General features: G+C 26.6%; 1 pseudogene; it reads right to left on the reverse strand.

Annotated features, from left to right (window-relative positions):
- Positions 1-1,893: 1,893 nt before the first annotated feature.
- Positions 1,894-11,810, reverse strand: LOC126555470 (uncharacterized; annotated as a pseudogene).
- Between the last annotated feature and the right edge of the window lie 5,666 nt (positions 11,811-17,476).

Below are 17,476 nucleotides of genomic sequence, written 5' to 3' on the forward strand. Positions count from 1 at the left end.
CGCCTTCTCTTTGTACGATTACTAACCATTCTATTCATATTGTTTTTTTGGTTTAAAAGCCTTTTAAGAAAAATAAATAATATTTTTATCAATATACTACCCTATTGGGAAAAGAAAATCTATTATATAGCTACAATAGATACCAATGTACAATATAAAATGTGTTAGCCATAGGTACATACAATCAAAGATAAAATGTATAATATTTAGTAGCATCTAATGTTAATGAGATGTATATAATTAAAAAGTAAATTTATGATATTTAAATGCTTATAGCGTTACAATAAAACAAGATTATAATATCTATTGTATAAATGACTAAAAACCTTTGTAACAATACAACAAATTATTTTTATTAATTATAATAATATGTACTTACTCAAAAACGGACGAATATTTTACTGCAGGTACTGCAAACGAAGTATTTTTTGGTGATATTGCCGTCGCCGAACGCGTAATAATTAATAAACGTATAAGTAATAATAATAACTAATATTAATATTGTCTAATAAGTCACTTAGTCACATATTGACATCAGTCACACACTCACAAGTCACAATCGTAAGCAAAATGTGGTTCAGCGTCTCACTGTCTCAGTGGTTGTAAAATACTGCGTCAATAATATAATATATAATAATATATATTATATTGTATTTGTAACTTGTATCGCCGAGCAGAACATGGGTTTTTTCCCTGTACGATAATTCTCGAACATTATAGCGAACTCGAAAACACGTATAATATAAACAAAGAATATAATATATAAATATATAATTCGTCCAATATATTATCTGCTGATGTCACAAACGTTAACGCAGTTGACATTATTTTACAATATTATATAGATAGTAATCGTAATAGTCACCGATGACCAAGATAAACTTGACGGTGTGGACGGGTTATAACTTATAATGAGTATTGACTTTATTGATAATATTAACTATTAAATATTAATTATTATTCTATTTCTTTCATAGTTTCATAGTTTCAACTTTCAGTGTATTATTTGAAATTTGAATAATTTTGAGGATAAGGAATTTTACACGTCTTGTATCAATGTTAATTAATAAATTTAAAATGTTTTATAATTGTATCGGTACATTATTTATCAGTGAAAAAAAATCCTGATCATATTAAGAAAAAACTAGGTTGGTTTGACAATTCTCTTGTCACTATTCAGCCGACAAGATTTTTGTCAAACCAACAAATGTTTAGTTGATGATATGATAATAATATTATGAATATCAATCTTATATTATTAACAATAGTCTTGTTAAATTAATAACTACTATTTTCAAATGAAAATATAACTCTTGTTACATTGAAAATATTCTTCTCATCATAATCATAATTAATACTAACAAACAACAATTTTTTTTGTTAAAGTGATAATGTTAATTTTTGGATTAACAACTCAAAATTGTTGTATTAATGAGTCCATTTTTAAAATTGTATTTTGAAATATAATTGTTATGACAAATAATCTTATTACAATTAAAATTATCTTGTTAGAATAGTTGAGTTAAGTTAAATAATAAAGGTTAACATAATAATATATATTTTTAAGTATTTCAATTTTATTATGAGTTATTACAAAAATAAATCAACAAATCCAAAACTTTAGTTACTTATTTCACATACATAAAGATATTTAATAAAATATAATATAAATTTAATTATATTATAATAATAATACAAAAAAAAAAAATCTATTTATAAATCATAATCACTTAATTAATATAATATTTTAGATATTAATGAGATATCTAAAATCTGATTCCTTTTTAGTATAAACAATAAATAATCATAAAAATCATAGTAAAAACACATGTTGATGAAAAGTTAATTTACATAAAAAAAATTAATTATTGTTTAAATCAGATAAAATTTGAACTAATTTTGAACGAATAACCATACAATAGATGATTGCCATGGATATTCCAAATTGAACAAGTGGAAAACCTTATAACATACTTCAATGGATCTTAGTATAGAATACACTTTGTACATGATTGAGTCGAACTACACTAATATTTCTTTATGAGAAAAAATAGTTCCTACAATTAAAATAAAAGGTTGGAAAGGGTCTCTACGGCTTTTAAGTTGCTCTAAATGTTGTTGCATTATATCTACAGATTCACCAAATACTATGAAGCTGTCTTGTGAATCTTTATTGGAATATTTATCAGATTCTTTCTTCCCTGTTCGTCTCTGGTAACTTTTTTTGAAGTGGGAGCACATAGAGCATGTAGCAAATATATCAATACACCATTTTTGACATCTATAAATATATTTTTTATGAATAAAAATGCATTATTGTTATTATAAATTTGATTATATATCTTACTGTCATTAATATTCATTTCATTTGTATTTTTTAAGGTATCCAATATTTTTCGACAGTTTAAATCTTTGATTTTTTCATTTAATAATTTAAATATTTTATCTGATTTTTCCTCGAAGTCTTGATATATGTTAATACCAGTAGGAAATAAAATATTGTAATCAATATCAATCTAAAAAAATGTTGTATGAATAATGGGAATTAATAACACAATATGTATTAAATGCCTTACTAATTTATGGCCATAAGGGACTTTATATTGTTTCCATTTATTTAAGATTTCCCTAGTTGAATGAGAATTCTTAATAATATATAATAATATAATCGATAAAATACAGTAGCTCTCCAATTTGATTCTAACTCTGGAAATGTAGTATCATTATACTTCAAAATATCAAGTATAGAATCTATCCCAACAAAATATATATGTAAAATGATAGCCAAGTTTAATTAAATAATATGCTTTGGTTGTTGACTTCAACGACAAAAGAAGTGAGATCTAAATAGATGCCAAGTTCAATGGTTAGTCCTGAAATTTATTTATAACAACATAAAATATAATTTCTTCTTATCACTTAGGATAATGTTTTGAAGCCTAAGGTCTGACTTGGCTTGTTGTCATATACGAATTATTATTAAGTACCAACCAAAACAGTCATGGAAGAGCACTGTGTTCGATAGCTAGTTTCTACCAGCAAGCCAAATTTTTAGAAGGATAAAAAAGAACTTACAACTTTAGAACTTGCGAAGGCTATAACATAATTCGTATATGGAAACTAGCCAAGTCAGACGTTAGGCTTCAAAACATTATCCTAAGTGATAAGAAGAAATTATATTTTATGTTGTTATAAATAAATTTCAGGACTGACCATTGAACTTGGCATCCATTTAGATCTCACTTCTTTTGTCGTTGAAGTCAACAACCAAAGCATATTATTTAATTGAACTTGGCTATCATTTTACATATATGTTTTGTTGGGATATCATTACTTTTTTGTAAGTAAATTATTAATAGCTATAAAAATCATATTAAAATAATTTCCAAATGGTTTTTAATAAACTATTGTATTTTCCTACATAAGTATAAAAAAAAAAATTAATTTAATTTAATTTTTTTTTTTTTATTATTATTTTAATTTTAATTTTTTTTTAAATTTCTTAATTTAATTTTTCAATTTAAGTCAACACTACATTAAATTAGAGGCAATTAGTTAATTAATTGCAAAATTATAATAAAATCAATTGATAAAAAATTAAAAAATTTTAAATTAAAAATCTTCAAGTTTCTGATTTTTTCCTTTGTATTAACCTAACTACCTATCTGTATGCCAAATTTGAACTTTCTAGGTCATCTGGAACTGGGTTAGAATTTTGATCTATAGGTAAGTCAGTCAGTGATAAAAATGACGATTTTGGGACGTTAATATCTAAATAACGGTTTAAGGTATGTTTATGAAATTTGGAAAACATACGTATCTCGTAAGTCTCAATATATGAGCCAAATTTGACATGTTTATGTGGAATAGTTTTTGAGTTATGAGGGGGTCAAAAGTGGCTCCAAATGGTTCGTGTAATATTACACACGGTGCTGCTCGCTAGTTCTGTAGCTAGAACTTGGCTTGACACGCTACCGCGTGTCTAGATTCCACTTTCAGATACTGTAAATAATTAAAATCATTATAAATAAAGTAAGAATTAATAGATAAATAGTATGTATAAAAGTTATACCAAATTCTTTTTCGATCCAGCCATTTTTCTGTTTTTTCTCGTTCATTGTTTGATTTTTGGTGATTGGTGTAAGTATTAATTCTGTATTTTTCATGTTTCTTACAGAATTGTAATACTTGGCGTACAATTTTCCTTTGGGATTTTTATTATATCTGATATTCATGAAATATGTATCCTGTAGGTTTCATAATTATTAGTTTTACACTCTTATAATAATTGAGGCGCTCAGCGCCAAAACAGCCTAACCCACAAAAGTGTAATTGCGCAAAACGGACATTTAAACTTTTGACTATTTTTCAACATTTTTTTTTTTCATATTAAATCCACTCCAAGGAAAATGACAATAACTCATTAGTATGCATACATTTTTGCCTTTTAAACCATCTATAAGGTTCAAGCCAATTTGATGTTTGTTAAGTTTTAATGTGGGTTAGGCCATCATGAATTTTGAAATTTTGTTATTGAATTCAATTTTCTGTGGTTTAGGCCAGCTTATTGGAAATTTGTTATTCACTTAAATTCACTAAACATGCAAATACTATGTAAATAATTGTATAAGTTTATTTGTAACTTTTTTAAAATAACATATTGTAATTATCTTTAGTGTAGAATGATTGTTACTAAACTTAAAAAAAAAAAAATCAAAATCACTTTTTATGGTGTGTAACAATAGTTCAGTTTATGTGGCTCGGCGCGGTGCAGTGGCTGAAATTAATCACTCATGTGGTTAAGAGTAAGCAACGGCCGCTGCCACTAGTACTCGGATGGGTGACCACCTGGGTACGTAGTGCGCAAAAACCTTGCCACACATACACGTGTTCCTAAACCGACCGTACTAACCGTAAAAACACAACCTATCCAACCAACCCTTACCCCTACCACAGTTCATAACCACTACAACAGCTAATGGCCTTAGTCGCCGGGCTTAAGTTTAATAAAAAAAAAAAAAAAATAGTTCAGTTTAATTTATCTTACTTTCAACTTGAAAATTTAGTATCTATACATTTTTAACATTTTAATTACTTAATACAGTCTTCAGTACTTATAGAATAATATTAATAAACAATGTGATTGTTACTAAACTTAACAAAAAAATAAAAAACATAAAATTATAATCACATACAGTCTTCAGTATGATATAATATTAATAAAAAATGTGATTGTTACTAAACTTAACAAAAAAATAAAAAACATAACATGATAATCACATACAGTCTTCAGTATGATATAATATTAATAAAAAATGTGATTGTTACTAAACTTAACAAGAAAATAAAAAAATAACATTATAATCACATAGGTAATACAGTTTTCAGAATAGTATAATATCAATACAAAATATGATTGTTACTAAACTTAAAAAAAAAATAACATTATAATCACATAGGTATAGAATAATTTAAAAAAAACAATATGATGAAAACTTAATAAAATAAAATAAAAATAACTTTTTACAGTATATCTTACTATAGTTCAGATTAAAATTCATCTTCCTCACTTTCATCAAAATTAATTGGTAACCCATCAATGGTGTTATTACCATCTGTTTGTAGACTATTGTAAAATTGATGATTAATTGGTGGTACATAGGGAAGCAGATCCATCAAATCTTTTTTTTCAACACTGTTATTTTGTGGCCTGTTGGATATAATAGATCTAAATCTTTTATGAATTCTTCAAGTTTTGATTTTCTTTTGTTTATGTTTGCAAAGTTAAATTCAACTTCTGGAGTGTTTGAATATTTGTAATTTATCTGAAATGGTTGTTCTTTTTTAAAATTCAGCCACTGAATCTTGAGCCATTCAACTTTATCACCATACTCATTTTTCTTTCTATTGACAATTTGTTTTTCCAGTGATTTGGTAGAAAACAAATTGTCTTTGGTCATATTTACAATATGAAAGGGATTTTTTTTCTGGCATTTTTTATTACACTATGCCAATCATTTGGTACAAATATGTTTTGATGATGTTTTTTTTTGTTTTTCAATCAAACCAAAATCTTGATCGCACGGTAAAAAGGAATGGCCACTCACTAAAAATTTGCGATCAATTTCATTTACACAATATTTGTCATTAGCCACAATAAAATTACAAAGGGTAGCCATTTTGATGTTTCGGTTTTGCCCTCCGCATTGATCCGAGTACATAATTAATTTACTTGCTGTTACAAAATTTTTAATGTAGTGTAAAATACATGAACCTATTTCTTGAGGTCCCCTAGATCCTACTGATTCATCCCAGACATACATTTTTGCAGTATTATCAGCAAGGTTATGTATTCCAAGACAGTATGTCCATAATTGACGTTTATAATAACATATACCAGTAGACAATACTGGAGTAGGCAATGTTTTCATCAAATCAAAAGCGATACATGCAACAGTATTATTTTCTTTTGCTAAAAGTCCATCTATACGCATACCTGCACGGGCATTTTCTGCTTTTCTCTGGTGTAAATCTCTTTCAGTTTCAATTTTTTGTTTTTCTTCGTCATTAACAGCATATTTCATTTTTATATTAAAATTATCACAATTCTTACAACTATCAGTAACAGGGGGATGAAAATGTAAGTTAAATTTTTTATTGAAAGTATCATTAAACTTAAACAAGGATACTGGTTCTGCAGTCTGTTCTTTATACAATTTGTACAGGCAATTAATATTAAGGTCTGGAGCCAAATACTTTCTGTGTACACTTTTTTCTCTAGAATAATGAGATTGATAAGAAGGGAATCTGTTTATAAAATCTACTACTGCCTGTATTTGTAAATTACTTGTTTTATTATGTGGAGTATGTTTACTTCTTTGATCAATAGGAGGAGTAGTAGAAATATTTTTATGAGCCAAAATTCTTGAAATTCTTCGGTCAGAAATACTAAATATGTTTTTGAAAAAAGATTTACAGACTCTCTCTTCTTTCCCATTATCTATGGGTAAATAATAAATCATTGTAAATTTTTTTTTACTATCAACATTTTTTGTATAAACCCTTTTTTTGTTTATTTTTTTGATTAATCCAGCTATAAATGCACTTTGTAGGTCATAATTTCCTAAATCATAATATTGACTATGCAATTGTTGTTGTTTGGCTTCGTTTATCAAATTATGGCATTTTTGTAAACAACTACATACATAAGGTGTAAAGGTCTTGGCAAGCACACATTTACCTGTACTTCCAATATAAGCTTCACCTCGAGCCCTTTTACTTTTTCTCACATTTTTTATCCAATTATTTTTATTTAAAAGTCTCTCACGTGTTTTTAAATTAATCGGCCCTGTATTTTCATCTGAACCAGTGTCTTGAGTAATTTCATTGTTGTCAACTTCTTGAGTAGTTTTATTGTTTTCAACTTCTTGAGAAATATCATTATTAAAATCATTAATTTCACTAAAACCTCCGTCACTACTAGATGATCTGTTCGATCCATATGGCAAGTATTCTGAGCCAGAATCTTGAAAAATATCATCATCAGTATCTAAGACATCAATATCAGACATCAGTATTAATACAATTTAATATTAAAGTAAAATGATATTATATAATGAAAATTTATAAAGTAACTTACCATTTTGTAAATATTCGTTTATTTCTTGTGTGTTCATTACAAGAATTAAAAAATAACAACTGAAACGAACTATTTTGTCATGAGTATATGAATAATATAATATTGAACTAAAATTCGTATTTAGATAAAAAATGATGACTGCATTCATTTTGCCGGGAAGTATTATCAATATTATTTTATTCATGGAAAAAAATTTACCTAATCCAATAGGATATGGTTGGGCCACTCTGGTTCTGAAATTATCAGTTATTTTCTTGGAGGAAAAAATGGCCTAATCCACTAGCATAGGGTTGAGCCACTATGGCTCTGAAATTATTTTTCATAATTACAGTGCCAAAAGAAAGAATGTGCTGCCATCTAGCGAATAATTTTTTGTGTGGAATAGGCCATAGTGGATTTCAAATATTATAACAATCTGAAACGTTTTAACACATAATACAATATTTGATTTTTTGTGGGTTAAGCAGTTTTGGCGCTGAGCGCCTAAATTATACTAGAACAAACCAATCAAATTACCTTAACTTCTGTTTTAAACATAGCAACAATTTGGTCTGCTAGAGATTCTGCCATACTTACAGACATAGGTATTTGTTGTGATAGTACCTACTTGTCCAATAAGTATGTCTACCAATGTTGCCCGTATACCATCATTCAATTTGTTGTGTATTTTAAAATAGTCAAGTATCAAGGAACCTTGAGTAGACATAGTAAGAACTTCATCAACTCTTAAATTATGACTTGACTTTTGTGGTTTTGTAAGAGTTTCTGTGTTAGATTTGTTTATAGAAATATTAATTGAGTTAGTGGTATTTGTATTTTGACAATTGTTTAGAGTATTTTTTGTCTTTTGCCATTTCTCTAATTCTGCTTCAAACTTAAATATTATTCCAAGTGGGAATTTGAACAAAAGTTTATGAACATGCTCACTTTTCATGTAAGAAAGAGTTGTCATATCTATAAGTTGATCTACATAAATAAACAACATAGAATAAACTGTAAATCATTGGGTAAGGTAATAATGCGTTTGTATAAAAATAAGAAAAATAAGCAACAGTTATCAAGAATTTAATCTAATATTATAGTACATTATTGTTAATAATATTAATAATATAATAATAATTATTAATTATTATAAGTCATAGGTGCACTATAGTTTATAGCAATTTTCCTACCAACACATGTTTGATAAACACATTTCAATCCCCATGAATTTAATAATGTTTGCAATTTTGTCAAATCTTCAACTGGGTAGTTGTAATCTGCTACAAAAATGGGAATATTTTCAATAATTGGATTAATAAATAATTCCTCATTAAAAGGTTCGTGTAGTTCAAGAGACTCCTAAGCATTTTATTAAAATAGTAAACAATGAAGTCTAGTTTTAATTTATATTATAGTCTTGCAAACTTTAATTTATTACTACTTACAGAACTAGAAGATTCTCCAATATTTAAAATATATGATCCATTAGGAGTATAATCATCCATCTTAATTTAAATTAAATTTATTGTACCAAGTATTATAAATAAAATTGCTATACAAATCTGCAATTAAAACAAAAAATGTACAAATAAAATATTTATTAAATTTTCAAATAGGTATGATAAGTACATGATAAATACATTAACAATAAAAAATAAATATATACATTTAAACAACAAAAAATTCTGATGATAAAATTAAAATAATAAAAAAATGCTTTAATATATATATATTAAAACTTATCAAATTAATAAAATTGTTTTAAACGTATCATTTTTTTACCAGATGGAACAGTAGTGACATTTATGGGAGGTCCATCAAATTCATTGACACCACATGTAAAACAATCATTAATAACTTCTTCACTACCACTCACATAAAAAGATTCATAATGTGAACTAAATTCATTCAATTTTATTTTTTTAGCCAAAATATAAATCATAATTTCAGGTTGATTGATAAATATAATTTCATCAATTTTAAATAAATGTAATTCATTATAATTTTTGGTTAGATAATATCCTTCTTTGTATAATATGCCATTAAATTTTAACTCAGTATAACAAGTATACTGTGATGAAGTTGGATTAAGAATAGTGTTAATAATTTCAGTATATTTACTTAAAACTCTATGTTTATCTTTAAAAATAATATTTTTTTCTGATTCCATTAGATTTTGAGCAAATTTAAACTGAAATTTTTTAGTCAACGTCAAAGTTACATTTTTTCTGGAAGTTGTTACTCTAGCATACATTTTTAATTCCTTGTGTTTGGCCTCATAGCGAAAACACCAGTAATGCCTAGGAGGACCTGAATTTTATTATTGTAGGATAGTGAACTAAAATGTGATGTTTAGGTTTTAAGGTATCATTAAAAAGTGTTATATACATAGTTATGTTGTGAAATTAATTGTCGAAGATGAGAAATTGCATTATCAGTAAGTGTGTATGATAAAAAAATGTCTATAATTTGAAGCAATATTAGGAAAAGTGCCCATACCTGATGCCCATTCTCTGGTATTAAATCTCCTATCATTAGAGGAAGAAAATGAACAAAAGTCATAACTTCTCTGGCTGACATTTTCAAATGTCTTTTTTTTAAATGAACAATTTTAATAGGAGGTGAAATATTACCTACTTCTATTGGCCCATAATTAAAATTCATTTTTCGGCTATTAAGAGTTTCTAATGAAAATAGTTTTGCTGTATCAATAAAGTAGGTTAATATATGACATATATCATTATAATGACAAATCCCTTCAAATAAGTCATACATGATATCTATACAAAAATTTTGAGTAACATGAAAATGAGTTACTCGATTTAACAATGACTCTCTATAAATTCCAGTTTCTAAAAAATTTGAGCTAGCGACATCTACAGAATAGTTGTGAACATTACGCATACAAGTTAAATCTTCTTCATGCGTTAATTTAGTTACTGATTTATGAGCTTTGCAAAAGCGGCAGAAGAAATTTGCAGAAAAAGATTTGCTGAACTCTAATAAACTATTTAAGCCTAAATTATCTCCTAGAATTATTCCCAATACAAAATGTACATGGAAACGTCCATCTTTAGTTGAAATGTTAATACCTTCATTTTCAAGTATATTTATTTCATTTACTAAGCTTTCTAAACATTTGTCATTACCAAAAGATGTAAGATCCACGTGTTTTACTAGTGCAGTTAAAAATATATTTGTTAATTTAGAACTATTTTCTGCTAATGGAAAGCTATAATATACAGCTGAAACGGATTGAAATGTTGAATGAGATCCTAATGGATTATTGATTTCAAATTCATCCATGTACAAAAAAAACGGAATTATAATTTTATCATTACTATACTGAGAGATCTTTTGTTTCCAAAGAGTTCCTTGAACAAAATTGTCTATAGTCGTACATACATTGGTTTTATATAAATTTAATCGAGTCAACTGTTTTTTAAAATTGTCACCTTGTTCAAAATATTTTTTAAATTGAAATTTTAATGGTAATAGAGCGCCTGTTGTATTTTTCTCATCAAATATAGTTTCACCAAGATGTTGAACTGGAAAAATTTCATTGTTTATAGTAAACTGATTTATTTTGGACAAAAATTCATTATTAGTAAGCCAATCTAATAAACGACATTCAGTACTACAATAAAGAAAAGTATTTTCTATGACTGAAGTAACTCTGTGAAATTTAGAAAGTAAAGTAGGCTCTTTTATTTCATCTTCTACAACTTTTTTTTAACATGGACACAATAGGTGTTAAAATTTTTTCTACTATACCAGCTTGAATATTTGTGATGTCTACTCTAGCAAAATTATTATTACTATGTAAATTAACAACCAGTTCAACTGCTGATTTGTATAATAATTCACTAACTAGTTCAAAATTAAATGGAATTTCAGCATTTATATTTTCATTTAAAGGATTATTTCTATGAACATTTTCAAAATTTTTAAGAGGTGATAGTGAAGAATTGGTATAGGACTGTTCAGGAATTTTAGAAGTTAACTGTAATTCAGGGAAATGCTTAACATCAATGTGTCTTTTAAATGTAGCTAAGCACTGAAAAGATTGTTTACAGTTACTTTCACCACATGTATAGGTACTATAACTTTTTAACGAATGAAAAATTTTAAAATGACATACTAATGCTTTCCAATTTTCAATGTCCAATCCACAAACATAACAAATCATTTTAAAACTAATAGATAGGATACCTTATAGTTATCAATATAATATAAGCTAACAAATTAAAACTGTTAACTAAAAGTAATATCAACTCACAAAATACTAACTAATACAACTAATAATGTATAAAACAGCAGAATCTCCAAAGAATACTCGTTTTAATAACCTAGGAATTGATTAGCAACTATTATAATATAACATTAAAAATTACTTATTAGGTGATTTAATACTAATTATTTACATCAAGTGTATTGTATATATAAATATATAAGATATAAATTATATTTACCTGATGTAGAGTGCTTTATTAGTTTCTAACTGACTTTACCAATAATAAGTAAATACCTATGTACACAAATTTTAAAATAAAAAAGATAATTAATATTACTTACAAAATAATAACTGTAGTCTGTAGATTTCAAATTCTTGCACAGTATGTGTGTAACTGCAGAACACAAAATCTTCACACTTTTTTTTTAAAACACAAGTATCGTGATAAGTACGCAGGTACTATAATGTGCTAAAATGATAACTTTATACAATGTGAAATGCCGCTGCTTCAATTTGAAGTGTAGGTACCGGTAACATTATTGCTTAGATAGTTAATAATCAAACATCAGTAAACAACGAGATTAATACTAAACGACTAAGCAGTACAAATTGTAGAAATCTTTGCAACTAAAAAAAAACTTATTATATTAGATAATATAAAAGGATGAAATGACAATAATCTTGTTACGATGATAATTTTAATTACATTTTGGAAAATCCCGGATATAAATAGATTTGTATTGCTAAAATTAATACGAATATATAATGTAAACGAATGCATTATTTTGACAATTTGTATAGTGTTATTTTAATAATATATTATCAATTTTTCGTCATTTTGATTTGTTAAATTAACAAATATATTGTTTAAACAATCATACATTGTCATGGTGACATGTTTAAGTTTAATAAGACAATATTGTCATCATAGGCGCAATTTGGGGGGGGGGGCTTGGGTGTGCTTAGCACCCCCAGTTTTTAAATTAGCACCCCCAAATTTGTTCACGTTTTTTTAGATTTTAATAGTCGGCAGGTATAAAAAACCGTTTTTATTGTATTATTACATTTAATCATGTGATGAAACGTTTTTGTATACTGTATGCAGATTGCAGACAGTAATAAAATAACGTGTAATTCTATAATCGGTGTAAACACTTCTTATAAAAATATTTTACAATTAAATCAAAGTGACAATTTAAATTTAGATTATTTGATATTGTTAACGTAAATACTATAGAACATGTTCCATGTAAATACCGTAGCGGTGGCGATAACACACACCCGGACGGCCGTTCGTCAATCGTCGAAAACGCTGGGCGCATTTGCAGTGTAACTGTGTGAGTGTGTGACAAACCAGGGCAATTGCTTGTATTTATCGTCTGCGGTCTGCCACAGTTCCACCTCTGAGCAACGAGAAAAATATAATGATAAAGTTTGATTCGTAAATTTGTTTGTGGTGTTCCGTTAAGTTTTTTATGTTTATTTGAAATAACTATTTGAGTTACTTTGTTTAACAAGTTATAAAATCACTTAAAATGTTTTCGATACCTACTTGAAAAGTATAAATGTAACAAAAAGAAAACCAATTGTGAAGTTAATACAGAAATATTTGCCACTGCCAGTAAGTAAAAATCTATAGTCTTTAAACTAAAATTAAAGTTCCACTGCAATCATATTGAAAAATTGTTTTACACTTTTAAAATTCTTTTCATGTTTATATTCAATGATCAATTTTATATTAAAATAGGTACTTCCAGTATAACTTCTGAATCTGAAGATATCGGTATTATGACTGATATGCAAGAAGTAATAGATAAAGATGACAGTACATTTATCAAACATATTAATGTGGATCCAAATGTGTCAGTTACAAGTGATTTAGGAGATATTAAAACGGGACCTGCACGCCCTATATTACAAGTCAGTTTTCAATTCTTACTAAAAAAAGTTTTCAAACTAACAGAGCTGCTACCAAGTTACTTTTGGTCACTTTTTTTTTGCATTCTCATGAAAATAGTCAGTTATTGTCACTATTTTGTGATTAATAACTGTTATTTTAATTTGAAAGTGGGTACTTTATAATTAAGTTTGTAAACATAAACATTAACATTTTTTGTTAAAATATAAATAATGTTTATTTTATTATTAATTGTAAGTCAATTAAATAACTATGTTATAAGTTAGGTCAAGGAAGACTGATTTAAATTTAAATTATATTATATTAATTAATGACAATATAATGTAACTTGATTCATTAAAAGCTGAGACTTAGGTACCTAACTTGTAATCAAAGTAATAATATAGTTAAGTTGAACATAACATTTTAATTTATTTTAATCATTCAATTTTAAATCTGGTTAACATTCAATTAAAAGTGACAATATGATATTTTGTGAAAAAAATCAAGTCACTTTTCTCACTTTTTTAGATTTAAGTAACGGTAGTATCCCTGAACTAAACAAATTCAAAATGTTTAACAAGGTTTAACAAAATGTTTTTTTAGGTATATTCCAAAACCAAATTTGGTATTCAAAACAGGTCTTTTTCAAGCAAACTGTATTCTAATTATGATTGGCTTGAATATAGTGTGAGGAAAGATTTGGTATTTTGTTGTTTTTGTCGAATATTTGGTTTGAGAAATTATAATGAAGACACTGACACTTTCACTACTAAGGGGTTTCAAAATTGGAGAAAAGTAAGTTACCTACTATTTTAACCAGTTACCTACAAAAATGCATTCATAGCTAAAGAATGCCTAGTAGTTATTATTACCCGTATTCTATTTTGATAATATTTATACATGAAATTCGTCAATCAATACTGTATTATTGTGTAAATAATAATTTGACATTACTTTTTATGGACAATTAGATTAGAGAGAAGTGTAACTCACATTCTTCTTCAAAACAACACTTAATCAACAAGACAAAGTATGCTTCTTATTTGTCAAGTAAATCCAAAGGTAGTGTAGTCTCTAAGCTATCAGAAGGACATCAAAAAGAAGTAAATGAAAATCGAGAATACTTAACAAAACTAATTGAAATTTTGTTATATTTGATCCGCGGGCTCAAGCTAATTTATTGATCACATCATTTGAATCAATTGTACTCAGTAAATCTTTTTCAGCATTCATTAGCATGAAACTTTCTAAAATGTCTTGGCCCAATGTATTTCTTGTAGTTTTTTATATATTTCAATTTAGAAAAACTCTTTTCACATCCTACTTGTGTCACGGATAATGTCAGCATTAGTTTATCGCAACAACAGACTGGGATATGCATTTGTGTATAAGTTGTACTTCACAAGCACATCAAAGCACAAACTACACAATATTTTGCATTTGTGTTTGGATTATGACTACATCATTTGAACATTCTAGAAAACAAAATAAAAATTAAAATTATTCTATCAATATTAAATAGGTAGGTAAATTAATACATTTATAAATAGTAGTTTTTTTGTTATTACCATCAATATTTTCATCATAGTCTTGTAGTTCAGTATATACACAGTCAATTTTTTTTTTATTTCTTTCCATTTGATATGAAGTCTACATATTCATTTCGAAAGACTTCGTACATAATTCCTGGACAATAATTGCAAATCTTGTCAAACACACCAATAAGAGCATTTTTTGGAAGAGTTACATCTGGTTTGAAATTATTAGGGTCAAGACATGCAAAATCTGCACATAACTGTCCATGTTTTTCGAATCTTGAAGAAATGCTCTCAATAACAGTGTCCAGTACTTGATTGTAAACATTAACTTCATATGAATGCAATGGGTCTGTTATAGGATCATCATCTGCCTCATAATCATGAAATTGCTCAGTTTTTTTTTTTTACGAGATTGTGGTAGACAATTTTCGATTTCTATTACATTGTTTTTCATTTTTTGAAATATTTTATTGGTATGTTGTACAAACTTATCAGCTGCATCTTTAGTCCTAGAAAACTCACATGTACACTTTCTTAAATTCTGTAAAGTTTGTGTTACCATTTGATACGCTGTCATTATATTGATCCCTTTGCCTTGAAGATATTTAGAAAGCGGTGTAGTTTTTTCAAATATTCTAAGGTACATTTGTGCTGTTAAAATTATTTCGTATTTACATAAACCTGCCTTTAATCCACTTGCTTTAAAACGAGCTTCAGATTTTATACTTGAATTTGTTTCAATTTCACTTATGTTGATATAAGGTCCCAAAAAGTCCAGACTCAGGATTATTAAAATTACCAAAGATTTTGGTTAAAGAAACATCTTTTGACCACATCTAGTTTCACCAATAGTACAAACTCTTGTGTTTTATGTCCCACCTCCTTGTTTGGAACCAGAATCATGACTTTTTATACTATTTTTAATTGCTTTATCTAAATGAGCTTTGAGTACTGGATCATACTTGCCCACTAGAAAAATCATTTCCAAGAAATTACCATGGTCCAAAGATGGATTATCAAGAGTATAAATGGCTTTGTTAGATTTACCTTGATAACTGAGTCCACGTTTACCGATTAATTTAATAATATCAATTATACGAAATAAAACTTGCCTTCTATTTTCTATTTCTTTCTTCCTTATTGAACTATGACCATAAGTTAATAATGAATCAATTGATGAAAATTGTTTTTTCATAACATGAGCATCTACATTTAACCTATGTGTTTTTGAATTTTCATGTTCATTTATTCGAGTATACACATGCTTGCAGTCATTAAATCCTTTAGAGAATGGTCCAGATCCGTCACCATAACAAAGGCAAATACAACAAAATAGAGATTTATCAATGGATCTATATGACACCCATCTACGATTTTCTCCATCAATCCGAAAATAAGTTTTTTATATGCAAATGGTACACCGATTTTTGGTTGATTGGGATGAAATAACCAGTACTTTGCAAAATTGGCTGTGGAAGGTCTTGTAAACAAATTCAAATCAGAAGACTCTAAAAAAAAAAGAAATTAAAATCTTAGTGGTCATAATTGAAATACATGTCAAATTAGAAAAATTAAATTCTGAATTTAATGGTGACAAATATATTATTTTACATTTTTATGATTTCTGTTTTCATGGTACTAAATGTAGATACAGATTTGTAATGATATAAATTTAAATTATATTCTTGTTTTAGTAATTTTGTTTATAATACTTATAATTAATTATTTTGTATTTACCCAGATAGCAAAGAATTATTTTTTTTATGTTTTAAAAATATCATTTTTGTAATAATATGATTTGATAAATGTTTTTTAAACCTATTTTTTTGATTTGAAAAATGTTTAAATAAAGTTTTTTAAATATTTTTTGGCCACAAGAGTTACATTAATGTAATATTTTTGTGTATAACAATAAAATAATATATTGATAATATCTATAGTATAATATATTTCTAATAACATTAAAATAATATGTTTATAATACTGTATAATTATTATTTATATAATAACTATAGCATTATCAATAATTAATTAATTTTTTAAATAAATAATTATTTCAATACCAAAGCAGTTTTAATTAATATTTTCACACATTTTCATAGTTTAAACTTTAAATAATAGTGATTAATACTACCTTAATTTGTACATCACCAGAAAAGTCTAACTTTATATTTTATAGTATC

The sequence above is a fragment of the Aphis gossypii genome, unplaced genomic scaffold (assembly GCF_020184175.1).
Source record: "Aphis gossypii isolate Hap1 unplaced genomic scaffold, ASM2018417v2 Contig00866, whole genome shotgun sequence".
Lineage (NCBI taxonomy): Eukaryota > Metazoa > Arthropoda > Insecta > Hemiptera > Aphididae > Aphis > Aphis gossypii.